The sequence below is a fragment of the Ambystoma mexicanum genome, chromosome 13 (assembly GCF_040938575.1).
Source record: "Ambystoma mexicanum isolate Mex_15411 chromosome 13, UKY_AmexF1_1, whole genome shotgun sequence".
Lineage (NCBI taxonomy): Eukaryota > Metazoa > Chordata > Amphibia > Caudata > Ambystomatidae > Ambystoma > Ambystoma mexicanum.
The window spans coordinates 657734515-657760608 of NC_090938.1; positions in this window are offsets into that span (position 1 = coordinate 657734515).

A 26094-nucleotide genomic window follows, 5' to 3' on the forward strand; every position below is an offset into this window, starting at 1 on the left:
GCATAGGGGATTAAAGAGCAGACATAACAGCTCTCCCTGGTGGTTTCCTTACCTACTTTTGTCATGTGTTTGTACCACATGTTGTTAGATGCTTCAGCAGTGTCGGTGAGATACATGTCAACCCTTTTCATGTGTTTGTCCACACTGCGCTTACCTCTCCTTACCTTATCAGCAGTGTGCTCCTGTCCACCTGACATGGTCGTTCCTCCTGCTCGGGTTGGGGAAATGTTAGTCGAGGGTACGGTGGTAGTGATAGCAACAATGTATATTCGCCAAAACACGAACCCCATCAACCCACTCGGAAATAACAGACACAACATAATAATAATGTTCTTTATTGTTTCCCTCATTTTCATTTACGCTGCTTGATCCTTGCAGCCTGAAGATATAGTTGCCTGCCTGAAATGCACAAAGAAATGGATTTCTTGGTTAGTATTGTAAAACACTCTTAAGCCCCGTGGACCAAATAATCACTGATGGCAAAAGCGAACACTTCTTCCCACAGTTTTCTTACTGATGGGTCTCTTAGAGCGGTAAGGACTGGGTGTCTCTGTGTTCAAGCTGAGGGTACATTTGGGCCAAATACTCTATAAAGGCAAGATAGTATACTCCGGGGGATTGGACTTGGAATCTGCTAGGTCTCCTCACAGCATGGACAAATTGGTTGAAGAAAGTATCTGGGTGGCGAGTGGAGGGCAACATGAATATACACAACACTAACAGTGATATCAGCTTGCTCGTAGGCTCTGTGTTTGCGGAACAGAAAAATAACAAACAGTGTACCCTAATCTATATCCGCAAGTGTTCCAGTCTCTACTTCTGCTGCTCAGGAGCACGTGACCATTGGCTCCCTAGTCATGTAAGTTCAGAACACATTTGTAACTCTTCCAGGTGCTAAACGTTGGCCCTGTCGGTCAGGGTGACTTTGTTGCCAGGTGAGGCTGCTGCTTTGTAGGGCTTGATGTCTGTCAAATGGTTGCAGACGGTTTTACCCTCTACTTTCAGAGCCCAGTTGGCCACCTTTTCCACAATGTGTGGGCCGGTGAACCTTGGCGCATTCCAGCGCCTTATGAAGTTGCATAAGAGGACAATATCACCCACTTTCACATGGTTCTTGGCTCCAGAGTCTTGTGGTGCGCTGCTGTCGTCGCCCTCCTCGCTGTCTTCTAGGCCTACCCGGTGTTGTTGTATATGGTGAGAGATAAAAGAAGCGCTAGCCACCAGAGAAGTATTGTATTCATTCATTTCCTAACCTAACACATCTGCACTATTCTCACAATCTTTCAGTGCTCTTGTGGGAAGATCCAGGGGAAGATGCATGCGTCGTCCAGTCACCACCTCATGGGGCGTTAAATGATGGTCAGACCTTGGGGTAGGCAGTGCAGCCAATTATTTTTAGTACCCTGCTGTGTCTTGGCTATGCACCCCATCCGGAGTCCGTTCAAGCGTTCACACACCCGCTTTCGGGTGGTACGCACATACAAATTTGTGTTGGATGCCCAACAATGTTGTGATATGCTGAAACACTTTGTTGACAAAGTGAAGCCCATTGTCAGACCCCAGGACCTTGCACACATCCCATCTTGGGAAAACCTTGCTGACGAGAAACAGGGCCCAACCTCAATCCACCAGGAGAATGGGCATACAACCACTATCATATAGCGGTACCCTTGACAGACTTGGATCATGTCTACATAATCCACATGTAAATGCTGGAATAGGCCTACTGGCTTTGGTAGGGCTCCTCTTACAACTCTCAAAGTATGTCCTGCTGTAACTGCCTGCAAACTAAATAGTTGCTCACATATTCAGCCACATGTTAATTTAGATTGGGGCAGAACCATGTTTCTCCAATGCGTGTAGCAATGACCTCCTTCCCTGTGTGTGTTGGATAGTGCAATTGTGTCAATGCTGTGTTCAATAATGCTAGTGGCATCAGCACTTTCCCCATGTTATCTTGTCGCCATAGGGCATTTGTGGGAGACATTGAACATCCTCTCTTTACCCATAGCTTCTTCTCTTCCTTGGGTGCAACTCCATAATCTGTGCTCTGGCAACACATTGTACCCTTCCTTGAGCACCATGTTCCTGGTGCATTCTTTCATATTTGAGGTTCCTCCTAGCTCCAACTGTTCTCCAAAATATGCTGACCACTTCGCCTCAAAATCTGCTGCTTTGCTTCCCCTTGAAATGGGATCTTCTCCTTTCTTGTGTGCTTGGCACTTCACTGTTGCTACCTGTGTTGGATAAGCAATTACTTCGATCAATCTGCCCAATAAGAGTTGATGCTGCACTGGGGTCCCATCTGCCCTCCTGAACCCTCTCCTGAGCCATCGTGCCAATCCTGAGTGTACTGTTAACGGCACGTAGGCGGAGCCAGAATAAATGGTTACCTCCTTCTCAATGCTGTTTCCCAGTGCTAGTATCAGGGCCACTAGTTCTGATGCTTGTCCTGAATAATGGGATGGTAGGTGTGCACTTGCCACCACTTCCCTTGTCCCGTCCTCCTTCAGTCTTACTCATGCAGTCCCAGTATGCCTGACCCCATCTGTCTGGTCAATTGTTGACAAACCGTCAATATAGAGCACATCTTCCCCATCAAGTGCATCCTCCTCCACCTTGTGCGTGCCATTGAACATCTCTATGTTGGCTGTGCAGTCATGTGCATAGTCTCCTGTCTGTAGAACGTCTGCTAGGAATGTGGCTTGGTTGACAATCTTGTACCTCACTATTTTCCAGCCTACATTGGATAGTATCACCTCATACCCTGAAGCTCTTTGTATGGTCAGAGTGCTCTTTGGGCTCTGCAGTATTGCAAAGAGGGCGTGCTCCACGAAAAGAGTGGTGATGCACCCCATGGTTACTGCAGCTGATTTCTCCACTGCAAATGAGGCAGTTGCCATAGCTTGTTCGCATGGATAGTGTCCTCTCATTACTGGGTCGAGTTGCCTACTGTAGTAAGCTATTGACTTGTGGCCTATGCTTGTCTTTTGTGTCAGTACTGCCTTTATCACTACACCATCAGTGTGGGGGAATAGGAACAATTCCTGTTTGTATTCTGGGATCCCTAGCACTGGTGCTGTGCTTCTGGCTTCCTTCCGTTCGTCGAAGGCCTCAGTCATCTCTGTGGTCCATGTCAGTGTCTTTGTTCCCTTATGCGCTTCTTTCAGTACGCCCAGTAGAGGCCTTGTGTATGTGCTGCAGTCAAAAACCCATGCTTTGCAATAGTTGTGCAACCCTAAGAAATGATGCATTTCCCTGACTGTTGTGGGCTTAGGCGTCTTGCATATTGTCTCTGGGGTTATCTGTCACCCACATTGGGATATTAAATCTGGTGGATGTTAAATCTACTATAACTGAAATTGTTAATCAGGGTAAAGCGGCCATGTTGCTACTGTTAGACCTGTCCTCTGCATTCGACTTTGTCAATCAGGATAGGCTGGTGAACAGGGTAACTAAGGTGAGCAGATGTTCTAAACTGGTTTGGATCCTTCCTGGGACCCAGGAGAGCTAAGGTTGCTCGGGGGGAGTTCAAGTCAGAAGAGGTTTCCCTCTGGTGTGGCATTCCCCAAGGATCTAGTGTGTCTCCGCTGCTATATAACATTTATTCCAAGCCTGTTTTCGATCTCCTGGACAGTCTGGGTGTCAAATATGCAAATTATAGATTCCAAGATGGCCGCCGTGGTGAGGAGTCGCATCTGAGCTGCGCTCCGCCCGGACCGCCTCACAAATCAGCACGGATTCGCAGCATAAGTGGTCTGAAGTGGGGGATCACCCACGCAACAACGGAGACCCCTGCCCTCGGGTGGCTTCGGTGTTCGACGAGAACGGCGGTCTTCTCCTAATCGGGAGCGGGAGAGACATTGCAACCTCCCCCTCCCCCACAGCGGTACTCAGAGGCGGGCGCTGGAGGAGTAGAGAGGCCGAGGAGGAACCCAGACAGAGTGGAAGGACCTGGGGACCCCCCCACCCCCCTGCCACGAAGGACCGGGGCCCTCCAAAGCCGGCGGCAGCGAGGGGACCGGAGTAGGAACACGCCCCCATCCTCTCTCCTGCTGCTGGTGAACGGCGCCGGTGGACGGGGAGTGCGGGCAGCGGGAAGAGGGGCACGGGATCGTAAGAGAAGGAGGCAGCAACATCCGAGGGCCCCCACAGGAGGAAGGCTGCGGGCACCAGCGAGAGACTCTCAGGACGCCGGTACGCGGGGCGGCCCGTTTGGATCCCTGAACGGGGACCGCCCTGCGACTTCCACGGCTCAGCAGGCCCTACATGAAAGAGGGGAGTCCGGACGGGAGGGACTCCGGTGCCGGTCTCGCACTAGAGGAGGAGGAGGAAGGAGAGCGGAGGGGGATGAAGCGAACCCCCAGGCGAGACCCAGCACACCCTAAAGTCACGGGGACACCTCTGGGGGGAGACCCATATAAGGACTTCCAAATATAGAATATAAACACTGCAAGTGGATCGTACCCAAAGAAATATTACAACGCTCACCAAAGCAGGCCAGATACCAGCATAAAGCCCATCAAGGGAGGCAGATCCACCACTGGGAGAGGGGTGAATTGGATACACGAGTGAAGGAGACATAGAGGGGTCTCCTTCACCCCCCAAACCTCCCAGACAACGCGGACACATCCCACTGAAACAAACAACCAGGAGCACCCCAAGCACCATAGGCGCAAAGCGCACGGGGCGACAAGGCGGCTCCCGCAAGATCATACGCTACTATCCCTGACTCATTTGGGGATAGGAAAGAGAACACAGCCCAGAAGGAGCAAAACAGAGGCAGGCCAAACCCCAGGATCGAGGGAGGAACCGATAAACCCAGGACCGCCCCAGAAAAGCATTATAATATGTCAAGAGCCAAGGGGAAAGGCAACACCATGCAACAAACGCCACAACCTTCTAAACAAGACGCAAACATTTTACAAATGTGGTCAACTGAAGGGATGACACAAAACAGAAATCAATCACGTGAGGACTCTCAAAGGGTGGGGGACCCGACTGCCCACCACCAACAGCCACCCACGAGAGAAGACATGCAGACGTGGTTCCAGGACCTGCAAGAAAAATTAATGTCCACAGTGCAGGAACAATTCAGCACGATGAAGGACGACATGAAGCAGGCGGTTCAGGACATGAAAATAGACATGGCCAAATTAGAGGAGAGAACGGACATAATGGAGAGATCAATCCAACAGGTTGAGGAAGAAGCGACACAGCTCAGTGAAACTCAGGAACACCTAGTAAGACTTACCCACAACCTGGAAATCCAATGCGAGGGCCTAGAGAATCGTTCTAGACGGTCGAACATTCGCATCAAAAATATGGCGGTGACTGTCCTAGATAAAGACCTGAAGCGCGCAGTGATGGAGGTCTTCAGGGATGTCCTGGGTGCTCAGGAGAAGGAGGAAATTGGAATAGACAGAGTCCACAGGGTAGGGCCGAAAAGGTCAGGAGCACCGGGAGAAAGACCAAGGGACGTCCTGGCAGCACTGTCGTCATACCCACAGAAAGAACAGATATTGAGGAGGGCAAGAGAAATGGAGCACATCAGAATGAATGGGCAAGATATACAACTGTATCAGGACCTCGCCCTGGTGACACTACAAAAAAGGAGAGCTATGGCCCCCCTAGTCAAGGCGCTGGTAGCAAAACAAATCCGTTACAAGTGGACCTTTCATTTTGGGTTGGTGTTCACCTGGGAAGGGAAGCAAAGAAGAGCTACCACATGGGAAGAAGGCCTTAACATGATGGGTCTGCAGGAAGAGGAGGCAGATTTGGAGGAAGCCAAATCTAGGGGAGAAACATCGAGAAAGCCGAGAGGCTGGGAAACGGTCAAACAGAGAAGAATAAACCCAGGAAGAGAGAATCGCAGGAAATAATGGACGGAAATGAGTTGAAAATGACCATTGATACCTAGCACAAGGGGAAATACTAACTCTTGGCTCACAAAGAGGGTGAGAGGGGAGATAAGAACAGCCACTTATTGTCAAGGGATGGCGGTCCGGGAAGGACCCACGGGCTTGGAACCGGACAGGAGAGGACGGAAATGTGGGGTTTAGAATACCCTACAAACTTGACCCCCGAGGGTAAAATGGGCAGGGTGCGATGGGTGCAACGCCCTAGTATCATTAGGAACCCTCGCCCAACTCGGGGGCAAAAATGTTTTTTGTTGTTGGGGACAGTTATTGGGGAAGGGGGGGAAGGGGGCTTGAATAATCTACACAGGGCAAACATGGGGACTCGAAAAACTCGCATTAACACGTAGAAAATGGGGAAGATACGTATTCTAAGCTATAATGTGAGGGGCATAAACCATCCAACGAAAAGGGTGAAGCTGGAGAAGCAGCTTAAGAGGGAGAAGGCAGACCTTTTACTGCTCCAAGAAACCCATATCAGGACGAGGGATAAGCAGAAAACTCTCATTAGGGGGTATAAAATCTGGGCGCAGGCAACAACAACAGAGAAAAAAGCGGGGGTGCTAATAGCGATAAGGGAAGGGAGAGAGGCCGATCTGGTGGATACTCTTGCAGATAAAGAAGGGAGATTTGTACTGGCTAATGTAGACATAAATGGTTTTCGCATTACCCTAGCATCGATTTATGCTCCAAATCAGGGACAAGATGGCTTCCTTAGAGATGTACTGGGGAAACTAGAAGGCTTTGCGAGGGGGGAGGTAATCATGGGAGGCGACCTCAACATGGCATGGAATCCATCATTAGACAGGAGCGCAGGCACCGCCCAGGCTCAGGGAGCACCAGCAAAACGCCTCAAACAACAGATGGACCACATGGCCCTAAACGATGTGTGGAGGGAACTGAAGGGGGAACGAAAGGGGTACACATACTTCTCGCATGTTCACAATTCCATGTCTAGGATCGACTATTTCTGGGCTTCGGCGGGCCTATTGGGTAAGATACAAGGGATGGAACTGGGAGCGATAGCACTCTCGGATCATGCTCCGCTGTGGCTTGACTTAAACTTTCCGGGGGAAATCGAATGACCTGTGGAGGTGGAGATTACCCCTGGATATTATCCAAGATCCGATAACAGGGGAAGCCATAAAGGAAATGATTGTAGAGTACTTTGCACAAAACGACACTGGGGAGGTCTCCATGGACACAACCTGGGATGCGTTTAAAGCTGTACTGAGAGGGAAGATCATACCCCTGAAAATTACGAAGGAAAAACAAAGATATATGTGGGAAAAGGAGCTGGAAAAGGCCATAGCGGAGCATCATGAGGAAATCCTGACCCACCCCATTAGGGCCAACAAGAAAGCACTGAAACACATACAGGGCCAATTGGAGCAACTGCGCTCAAAAGGAGCAGAAAGGAACCTAATGTACTTGAAACAGAGATATTATATAAAAGCTAATAAAGCAGACAGACTCCTGGCGAGACAACTTCGCACAAAGCAGAAAGAAATAACGATTAAGGCCATATGAAACTCCAAAGGGGAATTACAGACTAGAACGCAGGATATAGGAGAGTCATTTAGAGAATACTATCAAAAATTATACTCCTCAGATTTCCCAGATGCAGAGGCACAGGACACATATCTGAAAGCCCTCCCCATCCCGCGAATCTCAGAAGAGGATAGACAAGCCCTAAAGAATCCAATCAGGGAGGAGGAAGTTAAAAAAGCAATAGCAGATCTCCCGGTAAATAAAGCACCGGGCCCGGATGGATTCTCAGCCCCTTTCTATAAAAAGTATGTGGATCAGATATCCCCAACCCTCACTAAACTCCTAAACACATTCAAAGACAGCGCCAATGTGACTCCCACAATGAATGAGGCGAAGGTGTTAGTCTTCCATAAACCAGGGAAAGATCCGAAACTCCCGAGGCATACAGGCCGATCTCCCTGATTAACCCAGACGCAAAAATATATACAAAGATCCTAGCGGCAAGACTATCCGCTCTCCTCCCAAAGCTAATTAATTTGGATCAATCGGGCTTCATCCCGGGAAGACAAACCCATGATAACCTTAGGAGACTAATCGACCTAGTGGAAAAAACAGGCATAACACACACCCCTGCGCTACTACTCTCAGTAGATGCCGAGAAAGCGTTTGACCGGGTGGAATGGTCAATGCTATTTAGAGTCCTAACCCACATGGGATTTGGGGAACAATACATAGCCATGGTAAGGGCGAACTACAACTCCCCATCAAGCAGGGTAGCAATCAATGGAGAGGTGATGGATAAGATTCTAATATCTAGGGGTACGAAACAGGGCTGCCCTCTATCCCCACTATTGTACGCTATATTCTTGGAACCATTCTTAATACAATTAAGGGAGACTGCACACATTAAAGGAATCGAAATGGCAGGAACCCAGCATAAAGTAATAACATACGCAGACGACATGCTGATAGCCATGGAAGACCCGGAGGCAACTTTACAGGTAGTGGTGAAGGAATTAGAAGAATTTGGGAACATATCAGGACTAAAAATTTATAGGAAAAAGTCAGAGATCCTGATTCTGGCAGGAGACAGGGGGAAGATAGTAAGGGCAGCTAACCCACTGGATCTAAAAATTGGCGGGAAGAGCATTAAATACCTGGGGATTAGAATAACCCAAAAGATAGAACACCTTTATGGGGAAAATTACCCTCAACTTCTAGCAGATGTACGCAGAGATCTAGAAAGATGGAACCCACTACATATCTCCTGGTGGGGCAGGATACAATTGGTCAAGATGACCACTCTCCCAAAGATATTATATTACTTTCAGGCTCTTCCAGTAGGCATCCCACACACCTTTTTCAAAACGCTCTCCAAGGCTATCTCTGCATTTATATGGAGAGGAAAGACCCCGAGACTAGCTAGGGCTCCCCTCACAGCACCAATCGGGGAAGGGGGGATGGCGCTCCCCCACTTTAAGAAGTATTACCAAGCTGTGCAATTAAAGGTCCTGAGGGAACGGATGGGGGAAAACCCTCAACCGATATGGGCAAAACAAGACAGGGCGGTGACAAGGACAGCTCTGGTGGAATTACTTTGGAAGCAGAAACAACATAGACACCCTAATTTGGGGATAAGCAAAATTATGAAAACCACATTGGAAGCATGGGACTCCCAAACACGGAAAGGCATAATGACCATGGCACTAGGCCCCTTCACACCCATCTGCCGAAATCCCCAATTCCCACCAGGGATGGAACAAGGGACATATGAAAATTGGGAAGAGGCGGGAATAACGAAAGTTGGGGAGATGTTTATAGATAATCAAATTAGGTCACTTGACTCATGCCTCCCATCAGCTTCACGTTCCAGACAAGATAAATACAAATACGAGCAACTTAAACACTGGCTGAAAACACTGGACATTACTAGAGCGGCAACAAGGAGCCTTACCCCATTTTGAAAGCTATGTCATCTCCAACTCAGGGGCAAAAAAATGGGTGTCGACGCTGTACTCCTTCATAAACACACAAGACGAGGAAATAAAATGGTCTTACATGATCAGGTGGGGCAAAACGTTGGGGGAAGAACCAACGAAAGCCCAATGGGAAGACCTATAGAAATTAATCCCCAAAATGACACGCTCCGCACAGACCAGAGAAATGTGGACCAAAATAGTGACCCAATGGCACTATACTCCAGAAAGACTCCATACCATGTTTCCCAAAACATCAAAGAAATGCTGAAGGGGCTATGAAGAAGTAGGTACGTGGAGGCATCTATGGTGGGAGTGTAAAGGGATAAAACCATTCTGGGAAGAAATTAAGGGAGAGATGGGAAAAATGTTTCAAGAAGTGAGGTTGTTGGGAGAAGGAGTTTGGCTGTGCGTATTGAGAGACCAAACAGCAAGAAAAATCAAAAAGACACAGTGGAGAGGATTCATGGGGCTTCTCATAGCAGCATGGTCAACCATCGCTCAGAATTGGAAAAACAAAGATACCCCACTAACCTTCACATGGCTACAAAAAGTGTGGGCCCAAATAACTATGGAAAAGATCACCCACACACTTCAAGGCACGAAGGACAAGTTTGCAATGGAATGGGAAGGGGTTCTGGAATACCTACAGTCGGATTTTATGGAACAGTGGTGCCCCCATAACATTAAAGTATTGGACATCTTCAATGCTTGAATAAGTCCCCGGAAAACTGGTCATAAATGTCCCAGGGGGGCTTGGGGGGAGGTTGTTTATTGAGTTGATGTTATCTTTGTTATGTAAAACCAATAAACACATGTTTAAAAAAAAAATATGCAAATTACGCGGATGACACCCAGATTGTCCTAGAATTAACAGGCTCTTATAAGGTCGACTCGCAGGTAGTTCCTGGCGTCTTTGATGCCATTAAAGCTTGGATGAGAAACAACTTTTTGGCACTAATGATAAGAAGACAGAGATCCTGATTCTTGACAGTGTGGCCAAGCTTCAGACTCTAGGTCCCCAATACGAAGCCTTTCTTGTCGGAGGCACTAATGTTCAGGTATCCAGTCATGTTAAGACATTGGGAGTGATCTTTGACTGTAACCTAACCTAAACTTTAATAAGCATGTTGCCTATGTAAGTTCCAGTTGCACGTACACAACCCATCTGTTATGGCCGATTCACCTGTATCTTTCGGAAGCTAACAGGGCTGTGATAGCAACAGCGACTGTTAACTCTAGACTTGACTATTGTAGTTAGCACTACACTAACTAATTTTAAAAAACTGCAGACAATCCAGAAAAGAGCTGTTAGAGCTGTCTGCGGCATAGGACGTAAGGACCATGTATCCAAAGCCTGGAGAAATTATATTGGCTCCCCATTTATCAAAGGGTCCAATTAAAAGCATCTTGCCTGCTATACATGTGCCTTGAAGGCACTGCCACCAGGTACCTTCAATCACGCATTAAGAGACTGCCACATAGACCAACACTGCGATACAACGACAAGGATCTTCTACTGCACTCATGTTTGCAACTAAAGAAATACGGGGACTTGAGCCTTAATGCATGGGGACCAAGGATCTGGAACAATCTTCCTCTACCCAATAGGCAACTGCTGTCGTCCTGCCAATTCAGGAGAGCCCTCAAAACCCATTTGTTTGATGGAGGTGGTATTTGGGTCTCTTTGTCTCCTCTCAACTCCTGGACTCTGACTATAACCTCACTGCAACCCTGCCGCCCCAGGCTTTTTATGTTTATTGTTTGTACTGTCTTGTGAGCACCCTGAGGCCTGCGGGCGAGTTGGCGCTTTATAAGAATTTAATAGAATAGAATAGAATATTGTCTGTTCAATGTGTAGCACCTTCTTCTGGCAGTACTGGAGATTGGCCTTGTCCACCTTATACCCTTTGTCAGCTAACACAGTCAGCATATGTACTGAGTCCTTCCTACACTGGTCTTCTGTCGTGCTGCAGATCAAAATGTCATCTACATATTGCAAAACTGTGCTCTCCATCTGTATGTTGCTTAGTCCATCTGTATCACTCGGTTAAAGATAGATGGTGACTCGCAGTACTCTTGTGGTAAACAAGTGTGTTTCCACTTCTAATTTCTATACATAAAGCTGGTCAAGTCTTGCGAGTCTGGGTGTAATGGTACTGAGAAGAAGGCATTCTTCAAATCAATGACCGTGAAGCAGGCAGCTTCTGCCGGAATGCTGCACAAAATTGTTGCTGGATTTGCAACTAACGGGTACTCTGCTTCTACAATATGGTTAAGAGGCCTCAAATCCTGAGTAAAATGCCATGACCCACCTGTCGCCGTGCGCACTGGGTACACTGCAGTGTTGCATGGAGATTCTGATGGTACAAGAATGCCTCTCTCAATCAGAGCTGTGATGGTCTCATAAATTCCCTCATCTGCCTCTTTGTTTAGGGGATACTGCTTTACTCTAGGTAGAATTGCTCCTGGCTTTAGCTTTATCTTCACTCCCCCTATGCTCCTGATGCGACCCACGTCATAGCGACTTGTAGTCCATAGGGTGCTGGGTACCTTGGCCATGTCCTCCTCCCAAAATGCTGATGGTGCCTCCTTCCGCGCCAGTGCCATTCTCTGTGGCATTTCTCTGTAGTGAATTTATAACCAATAGGTCACACTCATTTCGAACACCACCTCTATTTCTTGCCTCTCTTCTCTGAAAAGTTCTTTGTCTGTCACCATTGTCAACTTACATCCCTCTGCCACTACAATCACTGCTCTCCATGCACATCCGGTGTCATCCATCCCATGTACTGAAATACAATCCTCTCTTGCGACCGCTGCCTCTATTTCTATGGACACTATGGTTCCCTCTGGCTCATCCATGGGTAGCTCTGGCCTGAACAAATATTTGTTTGGAACCCGCCACATCTTCCCTGCAATGCCTGGAAGCCATGCAATGGCAATGTCAGTCCCATACTGAAAAATGTCTGGGTCCACTGGCACCCCCCTCTGTACCTTGCATCCACAATAGGCTTGGACGATCTGTCTTACATTTAACATGTGTATTCCTGGTATGGACCATATTATTCCCTTGTCTGTGAATGAGATGGTCATGTTTAATCTGCTCATAATGTCTTGTCGAGAGTAAAGCAAAGGTAATGATAGATCGTGATCTCTGATAAAAACTGAGATATTGTCTGTAAAAGGAACCACTTCCCAAGCCCCTGAAAATCCTTGAGTGTTTATGGCATCACCTGACAATGTAAATGCTCCTTCCCTAATGCAGGACCTAGTTGCAACTGTGTCAACGAGAAAGGAAAAAGATTTGTCACCTATCACCACCCCTATGCAAGGTTCCTCTGCAGGGTTGGGTGTGATCGACAGGATGGGACACATCAGGTTCGTCTGTGGGCTGTCCTATTGAGGGTACAGGTACATTGCATTTCCCGTAAAGAGGTTGTTTCCCACCATGATAACCCCTCCCAATTGTCTGATGGGAACCATCGCCCCTTTGTCCATGTTTGCTGGTGCGTCATTGCTCTGTGTCTGTGCTAGTTGTTGTGTGTTTACCCTAATCTGTGGTGCTTGAAGGTACTGCAGTACTGGTGCTAGCATCTGTGCTGGTGATGCTTGTGTTGGTGCTTGTGGCATTTTCTCATATGTGCCCTGCATCTGTCCTTGTTGTTGCTGGTCTTGCGCATAATGATCATCCTGATCCCTTTGGTAGGGCTGCTGGTCCTGTCCTCCCGAATTCTGCTGCATCCCCCTATGCCTACACACCCTTGAAATGTGCCCTGTCTGCCCACAGGTCCAACACTGTGGTGGCTCCCTCCCTTGCCCTTGGAAACCCCCTGAAAGATCCCCTGGGTTCTGCTGCATCTGCTGCCCATATCGTCGAAACCCCCTGGGAAATCCCCTTGGTTGTGATGCATCTGTGATCCAAAGCCACACCCTCTCGGTTGGCCTCCCCTTCCTGGGAACCCCTGCTGTGGGCAACCCTGCCCCATGAACCCTCCTCCCATTGGTGGTGCAAACTGCTGTGGTTGTGGCTGCTGCTGCGGTGCCTGCGGGGTGGGACTGGTTATGACTGCCCCTTCCATCGCATACTACGATATATTTTTCTACACTAATTTTGCTTCATCTGCCTTCCTGTCCTCTGCCTTTTTCTTAACCCTCTCCTGCCACAGCCTACAATGGTGAACTATCATGAGCTGTATTTCTGGCCATCCCTTCGCCTCCATCCCTACTAGTTTCCTTAGATTCTTCTGCACTTGTTCTGGTAGCCCCTGTACTAGTATGTGATAGAATATCACTACAGCTTTGTCCCAAGACTCTCGAGTTTCAAGGCGCCAAAGCTCTTGAATCTCCTGAATGTATTACACAGGGTCTTCATCTTCCCTCATTTTCCGTGACGTAATGGCCCCAATGTCTGATGTATCAGGGTATTGTGTCCTCAGTGCTTGCCATACTGCTGCCCTGCAGTTTGCAAATGGTGAACCGTCGTGTACTGTGTTTTGTGTCATCACCTCCGGAAACCCACCCTTTTCCATATGTCATCCACTGCGTCTCCCAATATTGACACTAAAAGTCCCTTCACGTCACCCACCGCCAACATATGTCCCGCTGTCATTTTCTCCATCTCATATATCCATTTCCCAGCCCCTGCACTCAACAATGGTAAGGTACACTTCATCTTCTCCTTGTCAGTGTGCTTCCATTGTACATACTGAGGTCGCACCCCTTCCCTCTCTAATAAGGGCATCTGTTTGTACGCTGCCTCCTCCTCCTCATTCGTCCTTCTAGTCGATCTGACCTGTCTGTCCCACCTCTCGCTCGCGATGCCTGCGCACAAATCTATTGGCTCCACTATGGGTGCTCTCCTGCTATCGCCATACCTTCTCGTCATTCTTCCCCTTGAACAAGCCATTGCTGTCTCCCCTTTCCTTCGTCCTGGGAGGTCTCTTAGCCTGTCAATATATGTGGTGGTGTCCTGTTGAGTGTTGAAGACGGTTGTCAGTCGTGTGTGCTCATTCGAGCTGCCCCCTCCTTCTCCCTCTGTGTGCGTCCTGAACTCCCATGGCTCTCGCTTGTTCATCCCTGCCCCTCTTAACTGGGGTTCGGACTGTCCCCCCCCTCTCATTCCCACTGTACCTGTCCTCATTGTCAGAACCTGTGTCCATATTACTACAAAAATATTCTGCAAAACTCAGTCTCCTCGATGTGAAGTCTGTATTAGGTTTCATGCTGAGGTCGATGTCTCTCAATTCATATCTGCTTCCTCCCCCCCAGGCCCCTAGGCCTGCTCCCTCCTTGTCTATCTTGATCCTGACTCGTGAGCTGGTGCTGTCTGATTCTGTTCGCCTGTCCTCCTTGAGTCTGTTGCCTCCCCTGTCTTGGGCTACTTGTATATTTACTGCCCTTATTGCTCGCTCGTCCTCCTCCTTGCGCACTCTCTCCCTTGCTAGTCTATCTAACTGCAACTTCCTCTTCTCCCACTCTGCTACCCTGCGTTTTTCCTGCTCTGCTGCCTCTCATTGTCTCTCGATCTTCTCCAGCTCCCTCTCCCTTTTCTCCCTCATCTCCCTCTCCGCTCTCTTCCTTTCTTTAAGATCTCTCTCAATCCTTTCTTCTCGTTCTCTCTCATGCACGCCTTCTCTCCCTGTCCTCCCTTTCTAACTTCTCTCTCCTTCTCTCCCTGTCCTCATGCTCTAATCTCCCCTCCCTGTCCTTCTCCCTCCTATCCTCCTCATCCATTATCTCTGCCCATTCTGTCACTTCGCTACTTCTCTTCCGTCCTTCCATTTCTTTGGTCGCCCCATCTGCCTCCCCATCTGTCTGCCCCTGCAATTTCAGGAGTATCTGTCCTCCTATCCATTAGTTCTTGGCTATGCCCTCGAGCCCCTCGTTCGTGCCCTGCTGTGCCTCGCTGCTCACCTCGGCATCAATAGCTGGTAGCCCTGTGCCTTTCAGATTCTCTTCTTTGGTATATGGTGGTGGCTTACATGTCGGATTTGTGTATCCTTCTGCTGCCCTTAATTCTCATATTCGGTACTTCCCCATCTCATCATCTGTGTCATCGGTTCCTATACTTGGAGAGGGAGTTGCGGAGGGATGAGTATCTGGCTCCTTCACCACTTGCTAGTTTAACAACCACTGATGCCTCGCGGCATCCCCCTCGCCCTCCAAAACATGCGCCAGAACTCGTATATGGTGAAGCGCTTCGTCAACTTCTTCCCCTTATAAGTACCCTGTATGTGTGTCAATAGTGATTGCTGCATGTCTTTGGAGAAAGTTCCACGAGGTGGCCATGGTTTAGTTAACTTCCCCCTCTGTATTCTTGGACCATTCTATGCTATATTTGCACATTTTCTCTCGATAAGGTGGAAGTGTCTTACACAAGTGCTGAAGGGGTGTGCCCCCCAAAATTGTCCCTGATACATTGTTCAGTACCTTTACCTGCCCACAAGTCGAGGGTTTCAATAGTCTGCTATTAAGGGAGAAAGACACAATATAGTAACAGTACTTTTCAGTTTCTATGAGCTTCTCTTGCTCCACAACTTGCCAGGTGTGCTTCACGCACCGCCCCTCCTTCACACTCGTTGCCTCCTCAGGCACACCCACAATCTTGCGCATGTGCCTTCCGCGCACCACCGCTGGTTCACCTCGTCTGCCAATCCCAAGTTTCCAACACTAGCTCCTCACCGTCTCATGCTCTCCGTGTCCTATGTGCAAACCTATGGTGACGTCACCAAACTATTCACTTAAATAACACAGAAAAATCAAATACTGAGCGCCCACTGTAATAGCCGTTACTCCCAAACCACAAAAAACCTACAGCTGTCTTCCCACACTCCAGGTGGAGTATACCACTATTCTCTTGTGCTTGAACTGCACCCACTGCGTCGCATAGCGTGCAAAATGTCTCACTCCAGGAGACTTACCCAGTCGACTCACCTTCTGAAATCTAGGCCAGCTCCCTTGCTAATCCTTATGGGGATACCGTCATCTATGATCCGAGCTAAAACACCCAACAAACAGGAATACCAATATTTGCATATCTTCTGTCATCCAGGCCCTCGAGTCAATAGTCTAGGTCATTCACCAGAACCTTTTCCCTCTAAGACCGAATGTGCCCTAAATATAAAAGAATGACTTGTACTTCCGCTCCTGTCCCTACTAACTTTGACAATGCTAGACAATACTTTGACAATACTTTACAATACTCCACAATACTCAGTACCCACCCTCACCCACAGTTGTCGTTAGACAGGGTCAATACTTACACTCCGTGATCTGCTGGTGCTGCTCAGCTGCCGATTCTCTGCAAGGCGCTCACCTCCCAGTCCTGGTCTGCCTGGACGCAACATGTTTTCCAAGGGGCTCCTGACGGCCTTTGCACTGGCATGCGTTTACCTGTCTTCTCGAAATATGCGAGGGTCCCACAGCCTCTCAGGTTCGGCGGAGAAGGAGACGACCTGGTGCCGGCTCACGCATCGAACCATCACCTTTGCTACCAACTTGTTGGGGACGGACCCCCAGGTCTGCCAGAGGGACACTTCCCAAGATACACAGAGGACTCAGTCAATGACAAGTTCAAACTGTGCTTTATTACATGCAAAAACAACAAGGATCAGTACAGGAATAGAGGAAATCCATGCGCATCTTGCTCTTCCTCAGCTCGCAGGCCGGTTTTACTATCCCATTACGTCAGAGTGACGTCACAACCTAGGCCCTTCTCCGGGAAACTTATCGGGCCATGGGATTGGGCATTGAGTATTATACCACCTAGAGTGGACTATATAGATTTTACTCCACTGGCTCTCAGGTGGCTGGCCTGGTCCATCACCAAGTCACTATCTATAACAATGTTGCAGTGTGGTGGACTTAACATTGGTTCTTGCCCGTTGCTACCCACCCCTAGGGTACTAAACTGTGATTGGCTAGAGCAGACGTTTCCCAGGCCTGTGACCCGTGAGGGTTCTCAGCTCGCTGTGTACCTCTTCAAGGTAACAAGAGTGACTATGTGTCTGCATTGTAACTTGTGTGCACCACATTAGCTCATGAGAGTGCTCTCCTGATCGGCACATATTGTTGCATACTTGTGTCTCGGAGCCTGAGACCAGCTCTCGTTTCCCACTGCTGGTCGCTGTCCATTGTCTGCTTCGGCCGCGTCACGTGTTCAGAGACCACAAATTTGAGCTATACAGCTCTGAATTAGGAGGAATTATTGGTCTTTTCTGCAGCTGGTCCCTTGTCGTCTGTGGATTGAAATGTCATCTTCATCAGTTGGCCTTGGCTCCGGGTCCTGTCTCACACGTCTTGCTCTCTGTCCAGGCTGAATCAGCTCAGCTCACCCCTTGCTCTGAGGCTCGCGGCCTGCTGTAATTTTCCTAAACCTTATAATGTGGTTCTACAGTGTCCACGCTATACTATATTTCCATAGGTAAGTCACACTTGGCTCTGTCAGCTCTCATGGGTGCTCCTGCAGTATCATAGGGTTAATTGCAAGTAAGCATCTGCAAGCTGTGCTGCGGTTTATGCGTTGCTGCATTTGGCTAATTGCAAAAATAATAAAAACATTGACAATATGTATATGCATCTGTTCACTAACTACAGAACTGTACACTCATGTTCTTCATATATTCAAGTGTGTGTTTGTGTCCCGAAGTGCGGATGGCACGTGTGCTTCATGTCTAACGCTGCTATGTCGTGGTGTCTCTAACAACTTCAGCAACATGGCTCGTGGAGTCTAGTCCAAGCTGTCAATACATGTGGCCTTAATCACAACCTGTGGTTCTTCATCCACACATGGATAGGTCTGTAAGTTCCTCGGGCGTTAATGGCTGGCTGAGGGGATACCTCTTGACATATTTATCAATCAAGTATCCATTTGGGATTCGTCCGAAATACAATGGGTGATTGCGATGCTTCCTGCCTTTTTTCCTCATGAATTTAGTAGGAGGGGGAGGGGGTGGTAAACTTCCCCATCCCTCTTCAGGTCACATCTGGGAGTTATCCCATCATGCCTGGCTCAATCGCACTGTCACCAAATTAATCTAATGTCTGGCAGGGAGGCTTAGAGTCAAGTTTTGGCTTTTCCAAGATAGGGACTTGACTGGCTGAGCTCAGGTAGAAGGCCCCTTGATGGCGGAAGGCTCAACGAGATGCAGTTCTTTGCTGGCACGAGCACCTACCAGGGACACTGCAGCTTCTGTTTGTTTTGTGCAGATCTGATTAAAACATTAGACATTCTTGTAAGCCGGGAGCAGCTAGTGGCTGCTTCTTGCAGCCATATCAGCTTCACACCATCTCACTGCCTCAACCTACAAGATGTCTCTGACCATCACACTCTCAAGTGCTAAAGAAAGCATGTCGGTGACTCATAGGAATCTGAAGATTGGCTGCAAAAACCTAGCAGCAATTCATGAAAGTCAGAACAGTGCGTACAGCAATTGTAATTGTTTTCCCTCATTTCACAAGTGCTAGAGAAATTGGAGGAAGGGATTTAGAAATCGAAGGCACCAAATCCGAAAGCAGGATAGATTTGGATATGATCGTAGCTGTATTGCAGAAATTTGAGCTTTACATCACTGTTAATGCATGCCCAACTTTGGTAGCATGGGCCAGACTTTAAGGCTTTCCAAAGAAAACTCGAGAACTAATATCTAAACTTAGTGTAGAAGAGCTAAGTAACCCCCCCGGAAGATCTGTCCCTATTCTGCCTATATGTCGGCAACCGGAAATTACGACATACGCAAAGCCAATAATGGTGCCTACATCGAGAGAGATCCTTGAAACAAAGTATCCATTGAGAAAACCCTATATGTACCCACAGAGAAATGACGATCTTCTGAAGGAAATTCCGGAAGAAGTGTGAAAATGAATGAAAGAGAAGACTGATGACGTGACCAAAAGTAGAGGTGACGCACCCAGAAGAGATGCTAATGAAGTATGAATATAGACCTTATAGAGGCTGATGACGAAGTAGTGAAGTAAGCAACATTTCAGGAGCGAAATGAAGATTACACATGCGGAGAAGCACTGAAGAAAATGCAAAACCATTTTACATTTGTACAGACGCAGTAACGCAAGTAGACAAAGTAATCATAAGGCTGGCTACATAATGAATAGATTGTACATATATATTATAGGAATGTATAGAATCTGGATGTTCCATAATGCCCTTTAGCAAACTTGGACCCCGTGAATGGAAGTGTGGCGCAGCAGAATAGGATAGCTGGCAGCGAAGGAAGGTTCGAGAAAGGCTTGCCTGGCCCAGTGTCAAGAGTTGGGGCTGCTGAGAGCCTTGCCATGTACTCAAGAAGATACATTAACGTGAGAAGCAAGCTAAGCTCCTGTTTGTGGTGGAACGGAAGTTGCTGAGGGTGCCAAGATTTCTTCATTTAATAGTGTTTTAATACAACGAAGAGCTCAAAACCGTGGTCTCCAGTCACATGGTCAAATGAAAATAGACTTTGGGGCGGGCTACACAGAGACCAGAAGATAAGGCCATGCCACACTCCCTTTTTTTCTCAGGCATAGTGAGCCTCTGCAAGGCCGAGTTCAAAGGAGTTAATTGAATGGCAGACTGCAGGAGTGATGATAGATGTTGGGCTAATTGGGTGGGGAGACATGGTCAAGTCCACCCACTGGCACCTGGGTACCAGCTTGTGTGCTGCTAGCAAGTGGAATATTCCAGAAGGGTATAAGCGTGCCAACCAATCATAGAGGGCTACGTATTAAGGAGCCCTATAGTTTGAGAAGCCAATAGTATGTCGAGTATTAGACTGACACGGATGATGACTTGCATTTGGGATGGGTTTAATGGTCCATGTGATCTTACAGACCCAATCACGTCCCTGTATCCCATTGAAAGTATATGTAGATGTTCCACGTTGACCAACCACAATCTCCCGTAGGTTTTCTTATTTGACACGTAGTGTGACGTCACTTATGATGAATTTCTGCTATATGAATGATGTTTTTTATGAAATACATTGAGATAATTATGTGTGGCGTCCGTTGATGTTCGTTGTACTCCCTGTTTTAAAGATTTGTTATCAAAACAGCTTTGACTTTTGCCAACTTCCTGAGTTAGCTGAGTCGGTCGGATTATTGATGTATGAGTGAGATCTGCATTCCCATCCATCTCAGATACTGTTACCTCGTCTTAAAGGACCTCGTCTTAAAGGACCCGGTCTACGGGTTCACAAGTACAAACAAATCAGAATAGAATAGATCATGGATTGTCCAAACTCAGACTTTCAAATACAAACAAGGAAATGGGATGAATGAAAAATAGAATTGATGCAGTTAGATTAAAAAAATGTGTCTCATACGTGTAATATTCTCAACTGGCAATTCTGTCCCATTGTTCTTAGTTCACCAAGTCCAGTATTGCTGCATGGAACTGACAACAATTAATAATCACAGAAAACAGGACTTTCCCCCACTGGATACATTTCAGGATGAGGGGTCTGGGGTAAGGGGGGTTTCCTCAGGGTCTCAAAGCAGTCTCGGTCCCACCAAGAGCAGGTTGGCTGCACAGTTAATGGAGCCGCACACTAGATGGCTGGACCGCAACTGAAAATGCACCCCAGTTCTAGCATGGTGGCCGGTTACTTTTCCCTCCTGCACCAGTGCTGCTAACGTGCAGTGATAGTCCCCGATTGACTGAAGCCCAAGGAGCTTGCTATGTAGAACCCTCTGCCTACTGAGTCACTCTGTCACGAGCACCCACACCTAGACATGGGCACCAGCACTCACAGAGGAACCTTGATCTGGGTCAGGGAACACCTTTAGAAAGCCAGAAAATTAAGCACGCTGCAGTAAATTGTTAATGTTACCTAGCATTTGTAAAGCACTCCGTTGCCACTGGTATGGCCTCAAAGCGCTCTGACAGTCTGGATTGACATTGTATTACACAATCAAGCATAACATTGCAGAAGCAGAATATAGGACATTATAACAAGCAAAGGTGACAATGTAGATTAACGTAGTATGTGCCTCGGTGGGTTGGGCTTTGGCCTATGTTCAGGTTCTGGTGTTTAGATCAATGAGGAGTTGTAAAAGGGCAGGGCCCATTCTTATTATTTAGAGTATGCTGTATGTAAAGAAGCTGTTTGTGTGCAGTTTGTATCACATCTAGCTATTCCAGGGCAACTGATTACAGCTGTGGGCTCTGCAAAATAGAGAATTCTATTTTAGTCAATCCAAAAGATTTGCAAATAGTGTTTCCTTTTTAAGATTTCTGGAGTGAGGCAGGTTGAGCTTGCTGTTTCTTTTAACATATATCTACTTAATGAGAAATTCCACAAATAATTGCAAGTTTATAAAATGTCATATTGAAAGTAATTAAAATATCGATGTATTCTGTAAACCAGCTGAGGAGTTCTTAGTCTCATGTGGCATGCCTTATGGCTATTACGTGTCACCAACATTGTTTAACATCTTTACGCTCCCGTTATTCAATCAATTGGATGCAGCTGGCATAATCTATGCAAATTATGCTGATGACACGCAGTACCTTGTGCCACTTTTAGGTGACTATGCTGCAGACTCCTCCACCTTGAACCTTACCTATAGTTAGATTAAAAATTGGATGCATGCCAACAAGGTAGCATTTAATGACTCCAAGACGGAGCATATGATTGCAGGTACTGCTGCTCAATTACAGAAGCTAGGCCAAGGATACTGTCAGTTTGATATTGCCGGCTGTTCCATTGAATCCCAACCGAACGTTAAGACATTACGAGTCACTTTGGACCAAGATCTGGCCATGAAGACACAGGCGAATTTTCTGGTTGCGTGCACTTCATATTATTTGAAACTACTGGCACAGCTACGGCCATTTCTGAATACCTCCAACTGTGCGATGATTGGGCGTACCATCATTGGGGCCAAGTTGGACTATTTTGCCAGCCTCTTACTGGGTATCACCAAGGGGGAGCTGTCCCGGCTCCAGGTCATTCAGAACAACACGGTGTGTATTGTTCAAGGGCTACTCAGAACATACCATGTCTCCTCTGCGAGAAGAGCCTTAGATTGGCTCCCAGTGAGTAGCCGTATACTGTTCCATGTACATTGTATTACACATCGCTGCCTCTATGGTCAGGGGCCTGAGTAGCTGGCTAAATGTATCTCATGGTTACCAGTCTGCAGAACATTGCGGTCTAACAACACCTTCTTTTTGGTAACTCCACGTACCAAATTATGTGTGGCACAGGGGTCCTTTCCACATGCAGCCCCAATACTTTGGAATGCACTTCCACTTGATTTGCAAGCATGTTCATCTTTATCCGATTTTAAACGGAGGTTAAAAACTATTCTGTTCAGCTGACCTGTTTTACTGTTTCAATTATTTGTTGCTCTTGATCTCTACTCTCTCCTCTCTTCTTGTTGATCATTGTCTGTTCTGTTAAGCGCCTCTGTGCCTGCGGGCTTTCTGTTTTGCGCTATACAAATAAAATGAATTTTTTAAAAAAATACACTTATGGCACCCATGGGTAGGGGTACACTCTTGTACCCCTGGTGTGTATTTCTGGGTACATGTGTGTTGCCCAAAGAGCAGGGTATGGGCTGGTGGAAGCTACACACTGACTTGTCAGAGGCTCTGGGTGTCCTCCCTTTTTGGGATACCCAGTCCCTGCTATAGCAATCAATGGATTCCTGGACAAAGGCAAGATGGCCACTGGTAGCCTCTTGGTTTCCTTTGCCTTCCCCCCTTGTTTCGCAAAGTTCTGTGAAGCCCTGTCTCTGCTCCCTTCCCCTGACTGGTTGTTGGGTGGAAGGACCCTATATGGAATTGGGACTGCCCCTGCTAGGGGTAGGACCCGCTTGAATGGAGAGAGAAGTGAAATCACATTCTATGTTGTGGGTGTCTGGTTTTGGTTGTGTGGTACAATACCTGTGGCCCTGCCTGAGCCTCCCCTGACAAACTGAGTGAATGCTCTGAAAGGCTGGGAGATGCCCCCAATCCACATTCTGTGTTATGGGTGTCTGGTTTTGGGTGAATTGCCTGAATGCCTGTCAGCATGATTGATAGCTGCAAGAATGCACTTTGTGTGATTGGCTGGTTGAGCCTGGGTGAATGGGGAAAATGTGTGTATAACTAGGGGCCCATCACTTACTTCCTTGTTTGAAGCTGAAAGTCAAAACCAAAGCAGAAGCTGAAGTCTCAAGAAGCCAGTGTTAGAAATGAGAGTACCCAGCTTGCCGCTGGAGCCGAGAAGTATGCTGTGCTATAGAGTCTGTCCGCTAAAATGGAATGATCCACAAGATCAAATGCTGCGGACAGATCCAGTAGCACCAGCATGGCTATATTCCCTTTATTGAAGATGTTAAATATGCTCGTTTTTAGGTCAAGAAGAGTTTATTCTGTAATGTAGGCACGTTGAAAGCCAGATTGTTTTTGTCCTAGGATATTATATCGAAGCAGAAACTCTTAATTTTGTAGCTGTTTTACTTTGTCTAGTATCTTCAATAGGTAAGGGACATTCATAATTGTCCGATAAATTCCTGGTACACTTGCATCATGGGTAGATTTTTTTATCAAAGGGGAGATCCAGGCTTGTTTGATATTTGTGGGCACAACACTTTTCCTAAATGAGGAATTTATAAATTTGGTAATCAGGGGGACAAGCTGCGGGCCACATTCCTTGATTATAAGGGCACGACAGACAGCTCCCTTGCAGGTCATAGTTTTTTTTTGCTTCAGGACATTTTGCTAACTATTGCTCGCTGATGGGCTGGAAATCAAATTCAAGTTGGTCTACACTGGCTCCGAGCTCCGGTTTGGAAGAGATGTCTTTTTGAATTTTCTTTAGTTTGTTTATCATAGTGTTTTGGATGGGTAAACACCAATTAGAGTCTTTTATGACCTGCAATGGAGTTGAGCAGGTATCCTCCAGTTCTTTGAGTGTTCTAAATAACTCCCTAGAACTGGAGGCTGCCCAGGAATCCTTTGGTTATAGAAACACTTTCTGGCCTCCAATATAGTTTTTTTGTGTGTACTTTCGCTTTGGCAGAGTATATGGTTTTATCTTCAATGGCATGAGTTTTTTTCCCATTGTTTTATGGCTCTGATCTGCATTTCTTTAGGATGTGGATCTCACTTTTTATTGGGCTGGGATTTAGACAATTTAGTTTTCACTGGGCCTATAATGTTAACAGCCTTCTTGAGGATGTTACAATATGCCTCAACCAACTCATCAGATGTGATCAGGTTAGGAAAATTGTTTATGGTAGAAGAGAGAAATTGAGCCATTGCAGCAAGGGTCAGTTCACGCAGATTTCTATACGACACCCAGACCCTTTCTGGCTTGATTTTATGATGGACTTACATACTCCATTCTAAAGAGTAATGGTCAGACCATGGACAGGGGTTACTCTCTAGCTTGTTTATGATCAGATTGTGCGTAAGCACCCAGTCAAGAATTTAACATGGGTGGATGAATTAACATGCTGGGAGAAGCCCCAGTCACATAATGTAGTTCTAACTAATATGGTCTGAGAATCTGACTCATCTTTGAAGCCAAGATTAAAATCTCCCAAAATAAGGAATATAGATTTAGGTTTTCAATTGGCTGAAATCCGGTCACTTAAGTTAAGCAAAAACACTGGCATATTGTGTGGAGGTCTGTATAAAAGAAAGATGTTCACTGTCGTATTTGGATTCATTTCTAGCTTTGCCCACAAAACTTCACAGTCTGCTAAGGTGACATTCTCTACCTTCCTGATCTGTACGGATGAGTGGTAACTCAGGGCCACACCACTGCCTTTCCGATTCTGACGGTCAGCTCTCAATATGTTAAAGCAAGTGTCATTGCGTGTCCTGCAGCATCATGTATCCAAGATTCAGTGATTGCACATAGATCTATATTGTGCATACTGATGTAGTCAGCTACCTCCGTGGAGTGTTTAATAAGGGACCTTGGGCTAAGGAGCATACATTGTATCTCCCTATCATGTCCTGATGTTACACAACTATTCTCTACTGTAGGGCTCATAGGAGCCACCCCCTGTACTGTAGGGTTAATGACCATGGTGTGAGCCCGAACCATCCGAGATTCAGTGTTGCAAGCCTCCTCCTGATCTAGTTCTAGATTACCCGACAGTAAGGGCATGCCTAAGTTGCTTACACAATTAGGCGCTGCTTGAGGATCTAGCCTCATGGATTCCGCCACTGACTGATTCAAATTAGTGTTAAGGCCCCCCATCATATCATCTCCAATAGCCCCCATTTTAACCTGGCAACAAGTGAATGGATTACTAATAGCAGTTGGTAAAATAAGGGACAGAGAGTCATGTCCCCCACCCCTCCATTAAACGGTACCAACAAGATGGTTTGTATGATAGGCTTAATGTTTTGTGAGGTTACTTGGTTCTCAGAATTCAATCCTAGTTTGAGATATTTTTGGAGCATTCCAGCCATTTTGGTCTTCTGACCTGTGGGAGCAGAGACAGTAATATCTAACAAAGTGTAGACAGCAGAATGCTGCAGCGCCGTGACTCATCGCGAACTGACGAAAACCAGCCTTGTCGAGCAAGCCAGCGCTGACGTGCTGCTGACATGAAGAAGGAGGTCGGGAGAGTTGTAGTTCTGAATGGTACTACTAGAACTACTGATCGAAATCAGCTGACAGCTTACACAGCACATTACCCCAGTAGAGGTAAAGCAAACTTCAGCAAGGATGAAGTATTCTGGGCAGTTTCAGCAGAAAATCAAC